This window comes from Temnothorax longispinosus, chromosome 6 (genome assembly GCF_030848805.1).
Source record: "Temnothorax longispinosus isolate EJ_2023e chromosome 6, Tlon_JGU_v1, whole genome shotgun sequence".
NCBI classification, from domain to species: domain Eukaryota; kingdom Metazoa; phylum Arthropoda; class Insecta; order Hymenoptera; family Formicidae; genus Temnothorax; species Temnothorax longispinosus.
Window position 1 is genome coordinate 5,291,339 of NC_092363.1, and position 13,375 is coordinate 5,304,713.

Consider the following 13,375-nt stretch of genomic DNA (forward strand, 5'->3'; position numbering starts at 1 on the left):
AGGTCAGTTAGATGTCTCTTTTGTGATCGTATAAAGATTAATAGATGTCGTCTATTGTGATGAATAGTTTTGAAGGAACAGTCGAAATAACGATAAGCTATTCGTGGAAACTTTAAATAATGGTTCGGAGACGAAACACGTCCAACATGATCCATGATCGGAATTCGCTCAGGTACGTCACCGTCTCCGCTTTTTTTTTCCATGTAGGTTGTTTAACAAAATTGAGCCTCCCACGAATTCCTCCAGCCTCCGGCGACTGTCATTACCGGCAGGTAGGGTGAACGAGACCACGGCAAATTATCGTGATCGTTTGGCGGCCTGCTAGCAGCACGATCGATTTGCGAAGCACATTCGCGCTTCACATGATGTATCCACGGACGTCGCGGCGGGAAGAAAATTGCTAAGAATGCCCCGTGAGTATCGCTCATCGCCCACACAATTTTCTAAGCTTCCGACTATGATTCATTGCCACCTAACGATCACGAAATGCCGGAGACGTTTTCTCTCGGAGAAGATCGTCATCTTGGAAGGATACCTTCTTCCTCGTTCGCTGATCGGTGAGAACGTTATTTTGTATGCTGATGACTCGGTGCGGGCGGCTGGCAATCGCACGTCGTCCCGTAAACACCATTTCCCCCGCGGAAAGTTCTGCAGAAGACAGCGATCGTCTAGCGGACCGTTTAAAGTCTGGTCATAACAGGCGGGTGAATTAATGGAAATGCACGTCCGGCGGAACGGTCCGATAGACGTATGAGAAAGACCCCGAGGGCTCGGCCCCGGATTGATAAAGGCTGCTTTTAACCCTTAACTGGTATTCCCAGTACGTCTTAACGATGATATATGACGTGACAGGATCACGCCTGACCTTGATGGCCGTGCAACGAGGATAAATGGAGCCGTATACTATTTGGCCGATGCTCTCTCTTTTTGAATAATGATCGAAAGGCGGAGTATTTTTTGATGGCGATCGTTAGATGATAGGTGAGATATACGCGAGATTTGCGCGATCGATAGAGTGCAGAAGAGAAACAAAAAGCAAGTCCTCTTACCTGAGCGACATAAAAGTTCGAGATGAGTCATTTCCACAGGAACAATCTCTCCAGACATTTCTTACAACGTCTCCTTAGACGCTCGTCTTTCGGATGGCGGATTTACATACGACAAATAGGATCAAATAATTGTCGATTATGAAGATAGATAGACACGTCTGCGTATTCAACAGGTGCCGTCGTAAGTACGAGTTGCCACTTTTTTTTTTCATTCACTTTTACTCGTTCCGTTCGCCTGTATCATCCTTCGTTGGCACAACACGAAACGCGGGCGCGCGGCAGACAGACGGGGAAGGAATTACAAGATCTTGTCTGGCAAATATTTGCACGATAAACCGCGAGAAATGTCATCCCCAGAGGATCGCGAGTAATTGCACTGCCGAGCTCGCCGAGGAGCGACTCGGTCTCCACCGGGAGCGAGCGTGCACGAGACTGGACGACCGATTGGGTGCGAAGAGTTGTCCTCGCAGGCCAGGACGGACCACACACGAGGGGGTCCCATTGTTTCAGATCAAGCTAGGATCGCTCAGCAGCATACGCAAGGCTAGTCAGTAAGACTCGTTGAGACGTGCCTCCGTACTTGTCGACGAATTAACGTCGATTAGCATGCTCGTTAGGCAAATGCTGAATCGCGACGATTCACGACGACGGAACCGCTCAGACTGATTGAAATTTGCATTCGGTGTCTTCTTTGAGGCTGCCCGATAAGTAGGTATGGTGGCACAAAAAATGGCTCTGTTCTTCTGTGAAGGGTTGGGTACTGTTGTATAGCTTATATAATAAAGAGCAAAGCATTCTCGTTACTGAAACGTTTCGTCTGCAGGTTTATAGATCTCTCAGATTATTATAGATAATTAGAAACGTTACCATCGAACGTTTAGATAAAGAGAGAGAGGGGGGAGAGAAAGAGACAGAGAGAAAGAGAGAGTAATATACGCAACTTTATGTATATGTATACGTAAATCTTAGATTTACGATTACCTTTTTTCGAAGTAAATTACATGCTATTGAATACGCGAAAAGGGAGAGTAATGCTTACATTCTGGTGATGCATCATTATGAGAATTCATACATAGTGGAGAAGCTTGGTCACAATGAGGATAATTTCAGGAGGAGAGAGAGAGATCCGTTTAGTTACGGTGGATGAGTGTGTCTCTTTGGTGAAGAAAGGCACCACGCGAGGAGGGACGTCGCGTTTTATCCACGGGTAGGCATTTTGACGGATTTAACGGTCCCATTTCTATTCTTCGAAGATCTTTTTACCGCGCGGTATATACCGATCTACTCTCTCGTAATCGGTTTTGCGAGGCATTGCGTGGCATCTGCCCGCGAGATTAGTGCACGCGATCGAAGCTTTCAGCCTTCTGAAAAATTTATGAGTTATGCGGGGTGCAAAGCGAGAGAAAGAGGGAGAAAAAAAAAGCCGTGTGATCAATAAGTATCGGAATGCGTCGATTTATTGTACGAATTCTATCGCACGCTATCGGGGTGACAGTTTTAAGTATTTAACTTTAGAGTGAGTTTCAATTGCAGGCTTTCTTCGTAAAAAAACTCCCGAAATTTAAACAAAAAAGAAAAAATATATTTAACAGTATTTCCGATAAGATTTTGTACCATTTAACATTTCATGCTGCCATTAATAGCAAATATCTTTTACAAAATTAAGACAATTTAAGATAATTTTAGTTAATATCTTTTAACGGAGCAGATAATTTGATTTAAATTATATTTTTAATAAGCGCACTCGTTTTTTTATTAAAGAGATCGTTTTTAACATGTTAAAACACTGACGAAATTTTTTTTTCCAGAAAGACGCAGTTCTAATGGCGACAGATCGGTTCCGTCGACGTTCGGCAACTGCTGGTTGCCTGTGAAACGTGATGGAACGGACGTAAAACTGGGGGCGACGAAGGAAAAGGGTAAAAATCGTTTCGATTTCCCTCGTCGACCTTGCGCACGATTTTCCACGTAGCGAAGCATGCTTGAACGGTTGCATCGTCCTTCCCGGAATAAAAGAGCGCATTACTCAATCCTTTCGGTGCTACCACCCGCCGTCGTTCCTTTGGGGAAAACAAAAAAAATATATATCTCGACTTCCTCTTCTTCTTCCTCGGCTGAACGAAAATCGTGAAGCAACTTCGGCTCCACGCCCCATTTGCCGAGTCGTTTCCGTAAATAGCTAATGGCCGGAGTATGCTGCCTCCAACGTGGTATCGTGTTTCTCGAAAGGCAAGCTTGGACTAACTGACTATCCCCCTCCGTAGGTCTCTTTCCTCACACACGTATTTTCCGTTTGTGTTCCTTAGTCTCGCATCGTCGTGCGGCTCGCAGCGACTATTAAACGCGTTCGGGAACATTACGTCCATAAGTTAGCGTTTCTCTAAATCCTTCTTTTCACTTTACAACGCGAATTTGGAACGAAGAAACGTGTTAAGCATTAACTGCATTCAGGCGCGTTTGAGTTAGGGGGAACGATTTTTTTATTCTACAAATCTTTGTGGAAAAATGGGGAATCTATTCAAAGAGAACCTACAAATCATTATATGCGCTAATTATTTTTATAATTTATATGCTTTTGACATATCATTTATTTGCTTTAGTATGAGCTAAAGATGTACATAACAGTAAAATATTATATATAAAGAACAAATCGAGATAATGAAAGGGATAGAGTTTCTTCGTCACTGTTTTCTCAGCGATCGTTAGATGGATCCCGGCCTTTTGCGAATTCGAGCGTCTTGTAGGACCCGTATCGTCTTAAGGGTGCAGGGGCGAAGGCTTGGCGGGGTCATCTGAAACTGCCAGCTGTTCGTGCCCGAAGACAGCTATGGAGAAAGGCAAAAGAACCAGGGCAACGAGGGGATGGCTATCGGAGAGCTGGTATAGAATCATAAAAGGAAAGGAAAACAATGCGCGAATCTCGCAATAAGATGCAACCGGAGATAAGTCTCGGCACCCCCCAAAGAGGTCGGTCTGGTTCAAAAGCGAGTTATTATTACCAATGGCACGGTCCTTTCGTAGTGCACCAGGTGCTTCACGAAGATCAAAGAGGACTGCGAGTTCCGCAAGCTGGAACGTGTTACTCTTTTAGCGTGGGGCCCATCGACGTTAATGGCATCGACATTTCGCGAGCGGACGAGTGTCTGCCGGGACGGTTCGATCGACAAGGATTCTGACAGATCTAACGCGCAATACGTGTGTCCTCCTTTGTGCCCCGAAATTGGAACATCGCGTTCTGGTCAGGGCATCAGAGCGAGGGACAGACATCTATATCCACTCACGACGGCTGACCCGCGCCCGTTCTCACCTCGGACGCATTTTATCGGCGTGCGTTAAAACAATTCCCCAGTACCGATGATGGACGGAATGGGAACGATCGCGCTCGGATTAAAGAGATCGCGGAATTTGATCGATTATTCTACGCGTGGATTGAAGTGAGTGCGTTTTTGCAATCAATCCAGTTAGACAATCTTTCTTAATGCAATTTTAAAATTTATATGTTTATCGAATTACTCTGCATTTCATTATAATTTCTCAGAACATTAAAATATTATTTTTTCTCGTTTTTTTATCATTCTCTTTATTTCTTTTCCTGTTAAATATTTGTGTATACAAAAAGCAAGCATGTTTGTCTTAAGATAAATAAATTCGTTTATCCACCTCCAATATCAAAATGTATTTCTGTCACTATATTAGTTTTGTGTATGATTGCATATCGCAAAATGGAAATAATTGTTGGACCATTCACCGAATTACCTATAAATTTTGAATGACTGATTTTGATAATAGAAATTAATTAAAGACGAACATAACGGATATGACGATTACTCCCATTGTTTGTCCCGGATCGATTTCGCGGTTCTATTACGCTTTACTGACGGCCCTTGCGCTCTAATTGCGCGATATTCGCGGATCGAATGCGAATTCAATGGAGTCACTCTGCGAGTCTATTACACCGCGGAGAGATCAAACGTTCGCGCACACGATCACGGATAGGGTTGCAGCTGCCGCGCCGAGGCCACAATTTCATCGAAAACTTCGCGACCTACATACATAAAACCACTTTGCGCACCAACGGCACAAAGGACGTAGCGCTCATTCATTTTGAGTTCGCGCGGTAGTGTATCGGTGTCCGGCTCTAACGTTGCTTTGCCCGGCGACACATTTAAAAGCTCGCGGGAGTTCGCGCCGCAGAATTTTTCGTTAAAACAAAAGAAGCGTGCGCGCATACGCGAGAGAGCGAGAAAGGAGAAAAAATCTGGAAAGCTTCGAAGGGGTAATATACGCGTGGTGAGTCTAAAATGATAATGGATAACTTGAAGGTATGGCCCCATGAGGATGCAAAAATAGTTCGTTCGCGATATTTCACAGTGGTAGCTCGTTTGGCAGGAAGAAGAGGGGAAACGTCGAAGAGCACACAGGAAAAGCAATGTCATTTGGAGAAAAAGAGAGAGAGAGAGAGAGGAAAGAGAAAGAGAGGAAAGCAGAATATAGCTTTCTACCGGAGTTTAATATTGTATATCATGCCAGAAAAGACGAAGCGCGCGTAAGAGAGAAGCATGTACCCGCACATGCAACTGCATAGAGGTATCTGCACGCGCAGATGCAGCAATGGCGTGTATTTATGTGTGTATATACGTATGTACACAGAGAGGACGAAATCTCTCCCGACTATCCATACAGCGGAGCGCGCGCGCGCGCGCGCACACGTGCGTTAACGTAATATTATTAATGACTTTTTAATGAAATAAAGCGCGCGACAGGAAATTAAACGCTTCTCTTCTGACGCTTCTCTCTGCTTTTCTCTCCGCTTCTACCTTTCTCGCCGGTTTATCGCCTCTTCGCTTCCATCTTCCTCTTTTTCTTCTCTTTCCTTTAATTTACGTCTTCTATTTTTGGTATTAGCGCACATCGCCTTTTCTTTATTTTACGGGTTTATTTTTAACATAAAGTACGTCGTTTCGTTAATTTTATAGGTACCACATAACGGTGTAAATACAGATTATATAAATTATCACGGGGTTAATTGTTATATTTTGGAAAAAAAATTGTGTTACACTCCAGTACGTTTCAAATATTTCTGTCCTATCTTACATTTTTGACTGCTATACAAAATCAGACAAAAATGTCTATTTGTAAATTGTCTCTTTAATATTTCGGCAGCTTTAAATCTTGTATTATTGGAACTTTATTTAAATCCATAATCGGAAGAAGAAATAGAATTTTTGTTTTATACAAATAAAACCTAAAATTATATTTGACAATTAATAGCGTAGTGTATTGTTTTCGATTGACTGCAAACATTTATTTCCTCGCTTAATGAGAAAAGGATCAAAATTTTGCGCTACAATAAGTACGTCGCGGCCTCTGCTGGCCTAAATTAAATTTTAATTATATGAGAGTTAATTAAAATTCTGCGTTTTTAATAGACTCACGCGCGGAATGTGAATTAAAAATTTATTTCAGACGGGTTGTCTATGGATGCACATGTTTATTAACACGAATATCATAAAATTAGAACTGCACAGGCGTACATTTTAAATAATTATATAATTGATAATTAGCTACTAATTAATTATCGCAATCAAATTACGCTAAGAATAGAATACATCTGATTTCATTGCGATTTTATGAACTCTTTCTTTATTCATATGAACTCAAAGGTATAAGAAATTTTAAATAGATGTGTCGAGATATCCGTAAGCGCATATCAATTCTTGAGACATTCGCTCCTATGAATATGCAAACTCACTTCAGGTTATTTGTTCCGTGAAACGTGACGAATCGCGCGGCGTCCTTTGATTGTCGTAATGAACGTGCCAATTAGAAAGACAGATCTGACACGTGCGGGGAGAACCTGAGATGGCGAGGCATATTTGGGACATTGCATCGCATGATAGACGAAGGAGGAAAGAAGAGACCGAGAACTTGAGGCAAAAGGCGCTAGCGATCGCGCGCTATTTAAAGATCTCAAAGAGCGGCGATTCGACTTGCTCATAAATATGTTCGGCGTAAATCTTACGACGGACCCCTCGGCGGACCACAAAAATCCGGAATCACCCGCATGCGGGGACGCGGCCGTCATCATCACTGTCAACGATGCCGGAAGTCACTGATTTTTCACGCTCTTTATCACGGCACTCGCCGCCATTGGCTATTTGTGGTCAACATCTTTTTTCTCGACGAGAGTATATAAATACATCAAAGTTAGATATTGGTATTAATTGTTAATCTGAGGAGTTAGGATAGCGCAAAAACTCTAATTTGAATAATTGTAAAATGAAATTAATAAGCAAATATATCGCAGATTATACATATATCATAATGTGATATGATATTATTTTTCCCCTCAATCGTTCGCATAATTTTATGATGTACCCATCAGATATCCTTTTATTTAATAAGATTCGGATATAATCGAAATTGGATTTTTCGGAGCGCGACGTACGATAATTTTCCGGCAGCAATGAATTAATCATGGCGCCGCTGTCGAGCTCCGTCAAGTAGGAGACGCTTCGACCCTCTCGAGAGTTTTTCACGGCTCCAGCAGGGTCGTTCTCCTCTTTCTGGAGGGTGACTTGGAAACCTAAGATGGTTCTGTGGAGTACGACGGTAAGAAAAATATTCGTCATCGTGTTCGCGAGAAGCTAGGGGATAAGGACGTTTCTTGTCGCTTCCCAGCGGCGGTTCCGGTCCGATGTGTTTCCGCAAGCGTGGCAAAAACCTCGCGGGGAATTGTACGGGGTTCGTCGTTGCCATTTTGGCGGGGTGACAGACGGACGACATTCTTAATTTCGTCAGATGTCAACGAGAGACAGAGGAAAGAGGATCCGACGGAAGTCATGAAGCTGGATGCGATTATATTCCGACATAAAGAGTATTCCGGGCATGTCGTGACGTTTGCGTCTATTAAAGTCCTTAAAAACGTCAAAACGACTCTGAACAAATACATTTTAGGTGATTATCAATAAAACATTAGTATTTTTTTCTGTCAAAGCATAACACGTATCACGTAGTTAGACTAAATTTCAATAGCCTAATCAGAATATTTACTCAGATGTTGAATCGGACTGTACAGCGATTTAATTAAATGTGCAAAGTAAAGCTCAGTTAATTAGTTGAAAGAGCCTCTTTGATGTCTCGAGTGCTATCGGAATTGTTTAAATATCATGCGATCCACATCTTTTAATTAATTATGATAAAATAGCTTAATATAAATTATAATTACGTGTAAGTTGATGTTAATATAAAATGTTTAGCATGCACTCGAAAATGCTAAAAACAAACAACTAGGGATTAAATATAGCGTTTGATGGAGAAAGGAATAATTGAACAAGATCATATAAATTTTATGTTATAGATACGAGATCCAATAGAGTCTTTCTTCAGTTGCGGAATAATACATGCTCATTGATGATAAACGTAAACGGAAATTCAATATTTAATTAGAAAATGACAGTCATCGTGCAATTAAATTTTAAATAAACAATAAATGATATTACACCAGATATTGCAGCGCGAAAGCCACATACACAAACTTTAGATACGGTATTTCAATACAATCCTCGAATTCACCAAATTGTGTACGTCTGCGTTCAGAAGATTTTTTCAACGCGTTACAATACACACACACACCGGCTTTCAGATACGAATTCATGGATTTCGCCGAATGATGAAAGAGACTGACTGTTGCAGTCTTCCGCGCCACCCCCATCTCGTTCACCATCAATTTACTCTATCGGGTACGCGCGTTGGTCGATGACGATGGTACTAGAGAGATCGGCGTTTGGGCGTGGATTTCCATTGGAGGCAGTCGTTGACAATACCCCGGGACAATACGAGCACCGGTGGTGCCGTATGCTGACACAAAGGCCGACAATAGATTGCTAAAAAGGAAACCAAGTAAATACGAGAGCCCTCTCATCTCGTACACGGGAATTACATTAATGAAACTAACTAATGCTGGAACAATGGAACCAGGAAACTTTGCCTTGGCTATCCGTCCTGAATCGCCGGCTTCAATCCCCCGCGTATCCCCTGCGTTCTCCCCGTGTGCCCGTCAACCTGTACCATTCGTCCAGATTCGCGAGCGACGCGACGAGACGAGACGAGACGAAACGCGGCGCGACGCTTCGACATCGACGCGAAAGCACAGACGTGAAGCATGTCGCGGCGCGGATGAAAAAAGCTGCGATAGGTTTGCATACTTCTTTGACAGGTGATTGACCCGATGCAGCGCAAACTTTCAGATTATTAGCGTGCAAAAAACGGAAACGGCGCATGTTGCCAATATGTTATCCCGATTTCCGCGTTTTTGATTGGTCAACTATAATTTATTTTTATTGCATTGTTACTGAAATCACAATAATAGTTTATGATTTAACAAAAATCTGTTATACATATATCGTTCAAATTAATTTTACAGTTTACATGTATAATGTTAAAAAATCAATTTTGTAATAGTGGCTATCGATAATATTATAAAATGATATATTAGATATATATTATGAAATCATAGTTAACTGTACGGCATTTCATGGCTATAGTCTTTTTAATAAATGTCAGTGCCATGGATGAATTTCGGAATTGATTTGAAATTAATCACGCATAGAATAAATTATATCAATGTATAAATGTTACGAGTTAAAACAATGATTTCTCGTCAACTCAAATAAGAGATTAACGATAATAGGATTCTAGTTATTACAGAGAAATATGACATGGTAAATATATGGGAAGGAAAACACGAATATCTCCAGAATTCGTTTATTAAGCTATATTTCATTATAACTCGGCGAGAAATTGTCTTTGCGAAATCCGTACGATATCAGTCGAGCGATAATTAAATGCTTTGTTAATTATTCTCGTTGGCCCATTCTACTGAAATTGGCCCGCGAGACACAATAATCGGGTAGTTCTCTGTGATTTCCAGATAGCCTTAATAGCAGGCTAGCGAGCGAGGAATTATTGCTGGCCGGATTCTTGAACCAAGGAATCTATTGAATTTCATGAGTTTCGTTTTATGCGATTATCCGTATTTCGCGCAATATCATTTATTTATAAAAAAGAAATAAGATAACCATTGAAGACCAGTGTTATAAAATAATTAATTAATTTTCATCATATTTTTGTTATTTGGTAGCTGGAAATAAATTGTTGACTATGTGAGTAGAAAGAAATTTATTTATATGGTAATAACGCGAATGTGTGTAAAAATAAAGGATGAATTTTAGATAATATTCTATAATATTTCATTCATTTCATTTTCAATCTGTTAAATACCAAATCTTTTAATAACGTAGGCCGGTATTCATAGTCGGATCTTATATATTGTTATAAGATCGTCTTAAGTTCATCTTTAGATACTCCGTAGCCTGCAATGAAGCGAATCGAAAAGCATCTAAAGATAAACTTAAAACAATTTTAAATATAAGATCTGACTATGAATACCGGCTTTAAAAACAAATAATTTTATATTTGTTCTCTATCTCTTCTAAAACGGAAGCTTTTTATGTTATACTTCGTCTTTTGCTCCAGTTATTTCTGTGCTTGTAGTAAATTATTAAAAGAATTTTCACAGAAATTATGTTTGCTGTAACAAAAATATCTCTCACATCATTTTGTGATTCCAATGCAAACTTAAATTAAAACCAGCCGCAGTTATTCGCGCCAGTTATTTGGAAATCCGCTTTATTGCTTTTCATTCCTCAAACCATTTCGTAGCATGGACAGTTTTAGCTACGAATCGCTATCATAAATTGAAAAAGCAATACACTGAAATGTTATTTCCGAACCGAGATTTCTGTCTGAGGTAATTGATCGTTCGGGCGTGCTATATAAAGTCAATCGAAAACTCAATCGCACGAGTTTACTGGTTTAATCGAAAATATGCGTTCAAATGGCCATATGTTTAGATGGATGCAGTCGTGTCGTATTACATTCATTCGTAAAGATGCTTATCTAAAAGGCATGATATTGTAAAAAATTCAGGTTTGTAATCTCCGTAAACTTCATAAGAAAATCCAATATCTATGATAGGCAATAGCCGGAGTTTGTCATTTTATCGATAAACTGTTACTATACATATGTTTCAAGCATAACAGAAAGCTTGCATTAAGTGATTGCTTTTAGAAATTTGGGGCAAGGAATTTTTATATATTTCCTTTGATGGAATCTATGTAATGAGAAGAAAAATAATAGCAAGATTAAAATTTCACAATTTAACAAATAAGATATTGATTTCCGTTTATAAGTGAATAAAGATAACTTTGTAAATCTTAGTGAAAGCAACGAAGTGATTTCAATTTTTAAAGCAATCACTTTGCATATAAATATTTTATGACGAAAGAATAAAGATCCATCTACGTTTTAGTATTAGATTTTCCTATATGATTCCAGCATCCATCACTTCCCCAGATTGCGATCTGTTGTGCTTTTCACTTATTCATAAGAACTTTCCGTGTGGTTCTCCTTACCACCATGTATATCCGGTAAATTTCTACATATTTCCTCTGTTCATTGTCAAGGTATTCTCCGACAAATTAGTCTTCCATCCTCTTAACGCACGTCGTCCTGCTAATTATATCACGATGGGAGACCATATGCCGTATTCTGTTTCTAGACGAGCGGTTACAAATGGAAGCGCGCTATCCTCTTTTACGACGACATCAACCCCGCTCCCACAGAATGCATTCAGACATAAACTCCTCGCAGATAATGTCCCGATCGCACTCGACATCCGCGATCTTCACATACGGCTCTCCCGTTCAAACAGTCGACCCAATTCGACGTTCCATCACCTGGACGCCGGCGCCGGCAGCTCTCGCGCGTCGAGTCGTGATCGTGGAATTTCCGTGGAATCGCGAGGAGATGGAAAGATAAGGGGTGGTGGAAAATACAGCAACCATCACCATCACTACCACCACTATCACCGCCACCGCCGCGCCGCCCCGAGCATCCCTTGGCCTATGCCACATTCTGAGAATGCCAGGGAAGCTCTCTCTCCCTGGCGCACCCTTCATTGCCGGTCTGGCGGAAGGAAGAGGGCGGGCACTGGAAGGAGGACGGAGGGCAACGTCGGAGGTGGCTGGGGGGCAGGAAATCTGATTGCCAATACATTCCATAGCCCCGCGAATTTCAAACCAATTTCCTCGGTCTATTGCCAATCACAAAGAGCCCGAAATTCTTCGCTGTCGGTTCGGAACGAAATACTTCCCGTGGTTCCTTTCAGACGATCGCCGTGCCCCTTTGACCTCCATTGGTAGCGTCTTGGTAATCTTTGGATACCTCGCTCTCGCGTTACTATACTTAAACGAACGTTCGTTCACCGCCTGCGAGATTTACGACGACGGAAACCGACTGCTCCAATCGTCTCGATACGCCAACGTCTCGACGAGATTTAGGTATTTCGTAACCAATGGGATTGCAATTGATCGAATTAGATTAATGTACGGTTCGCAAACGTTCATATTTTCAATATTGGCTCACTATGGGGCAATAATCAAAATATCATCATTCATTGTTGTATTCTTTATTTGTTATATTGGCGCAGTCTATTTAACGATCACGATAACCATGTTAATAACCCACTGTTGCACCTATTGATAAACGGCTTTGAAGATAGGCATCATCAGTTCTCTATGATTTAATGCAATTTATTGGCCAATTTTGATTGATGCTGGGATTAATATATGGGTGCATTGTAAACGAAATATCATTTATAATCAAATTCGCGGCGAAAATGTCAATTTTCTCACGTTACGGATCTTTCGTATGAGCCGGCGATGTACACACAATGCTGCTGGCGTACCAATAAACGTCCGACGTGCGTTCCGGATTTTGAGAAACACCCTCCATTATTCACAGGAACTTCGTATACGCCCGAATTACCCTTCCCTACGAAAAGCGTCAGTTTCACCCTCAAGAACGAAACCTGTCAGCGCGGCTGGTATCGAGAAAATTGATTTTGAAATCGCTCATTTCGGGACAATGTGGAACTTCCATTTCTCATTCACCCTTGGTGAAAATCCATGAATCCTTGAATCGATTTGCTTCGATGCACGGAAATATTTTTGCATGTATCGCCAATCTCAGTTTCATTTGCGTTCAAATTTTCGCTAGGAAGAAATCCGTCATAAGTTTTTCAAAAAATTTCGAAGCCAGAAAGCTAGGAAGAAATGCTGTAACTTTTCTTTTTCAAAATATATCTAACAAAATTCGTGCCATACACTTCGGATAATTATTATCCTAAATTCCTAAAACAACGAAAAATTAGCAGAAAGATATATACTTACTAATAATAATCATAATGTTCTAACTTTTCATTC

The 13,375-nt window shown here is 40.9% G+C and overlaps 1 protein-coding gene and 1 long non-coding RNA gene across 9 annotated transcripts in view; one reads left to right on the forward strand and one right to left on the reverse strand.

Annotated features, from left to right (window-relative positions):
• LOC139815182 (uncharacterized) overlaps positions 1 to 7,350 on the forward strand; it is a 66,548-nt gene extending 59,198 nt beyond the window's left edge. Inside the window, exon 3 of the long non-coding RNA XR_011732683.1 lies at positions 2,858 to 7,350. This is a non-coding gene — a long non-coding RNA (uncharacterized lncRNA). The remainder of the gene's footprint in view (positions 1 to 2,857) is intronic.
• Ten-m (teneurin transmembrane protein Ten-m) overlaps positions 1 to 13,375 on the reverse strand; it is a 520,735-nt gene that overhangs the window by 79,005 nt on the left and 428,355 nt on the right. The window lies entirely within an intron of this gene.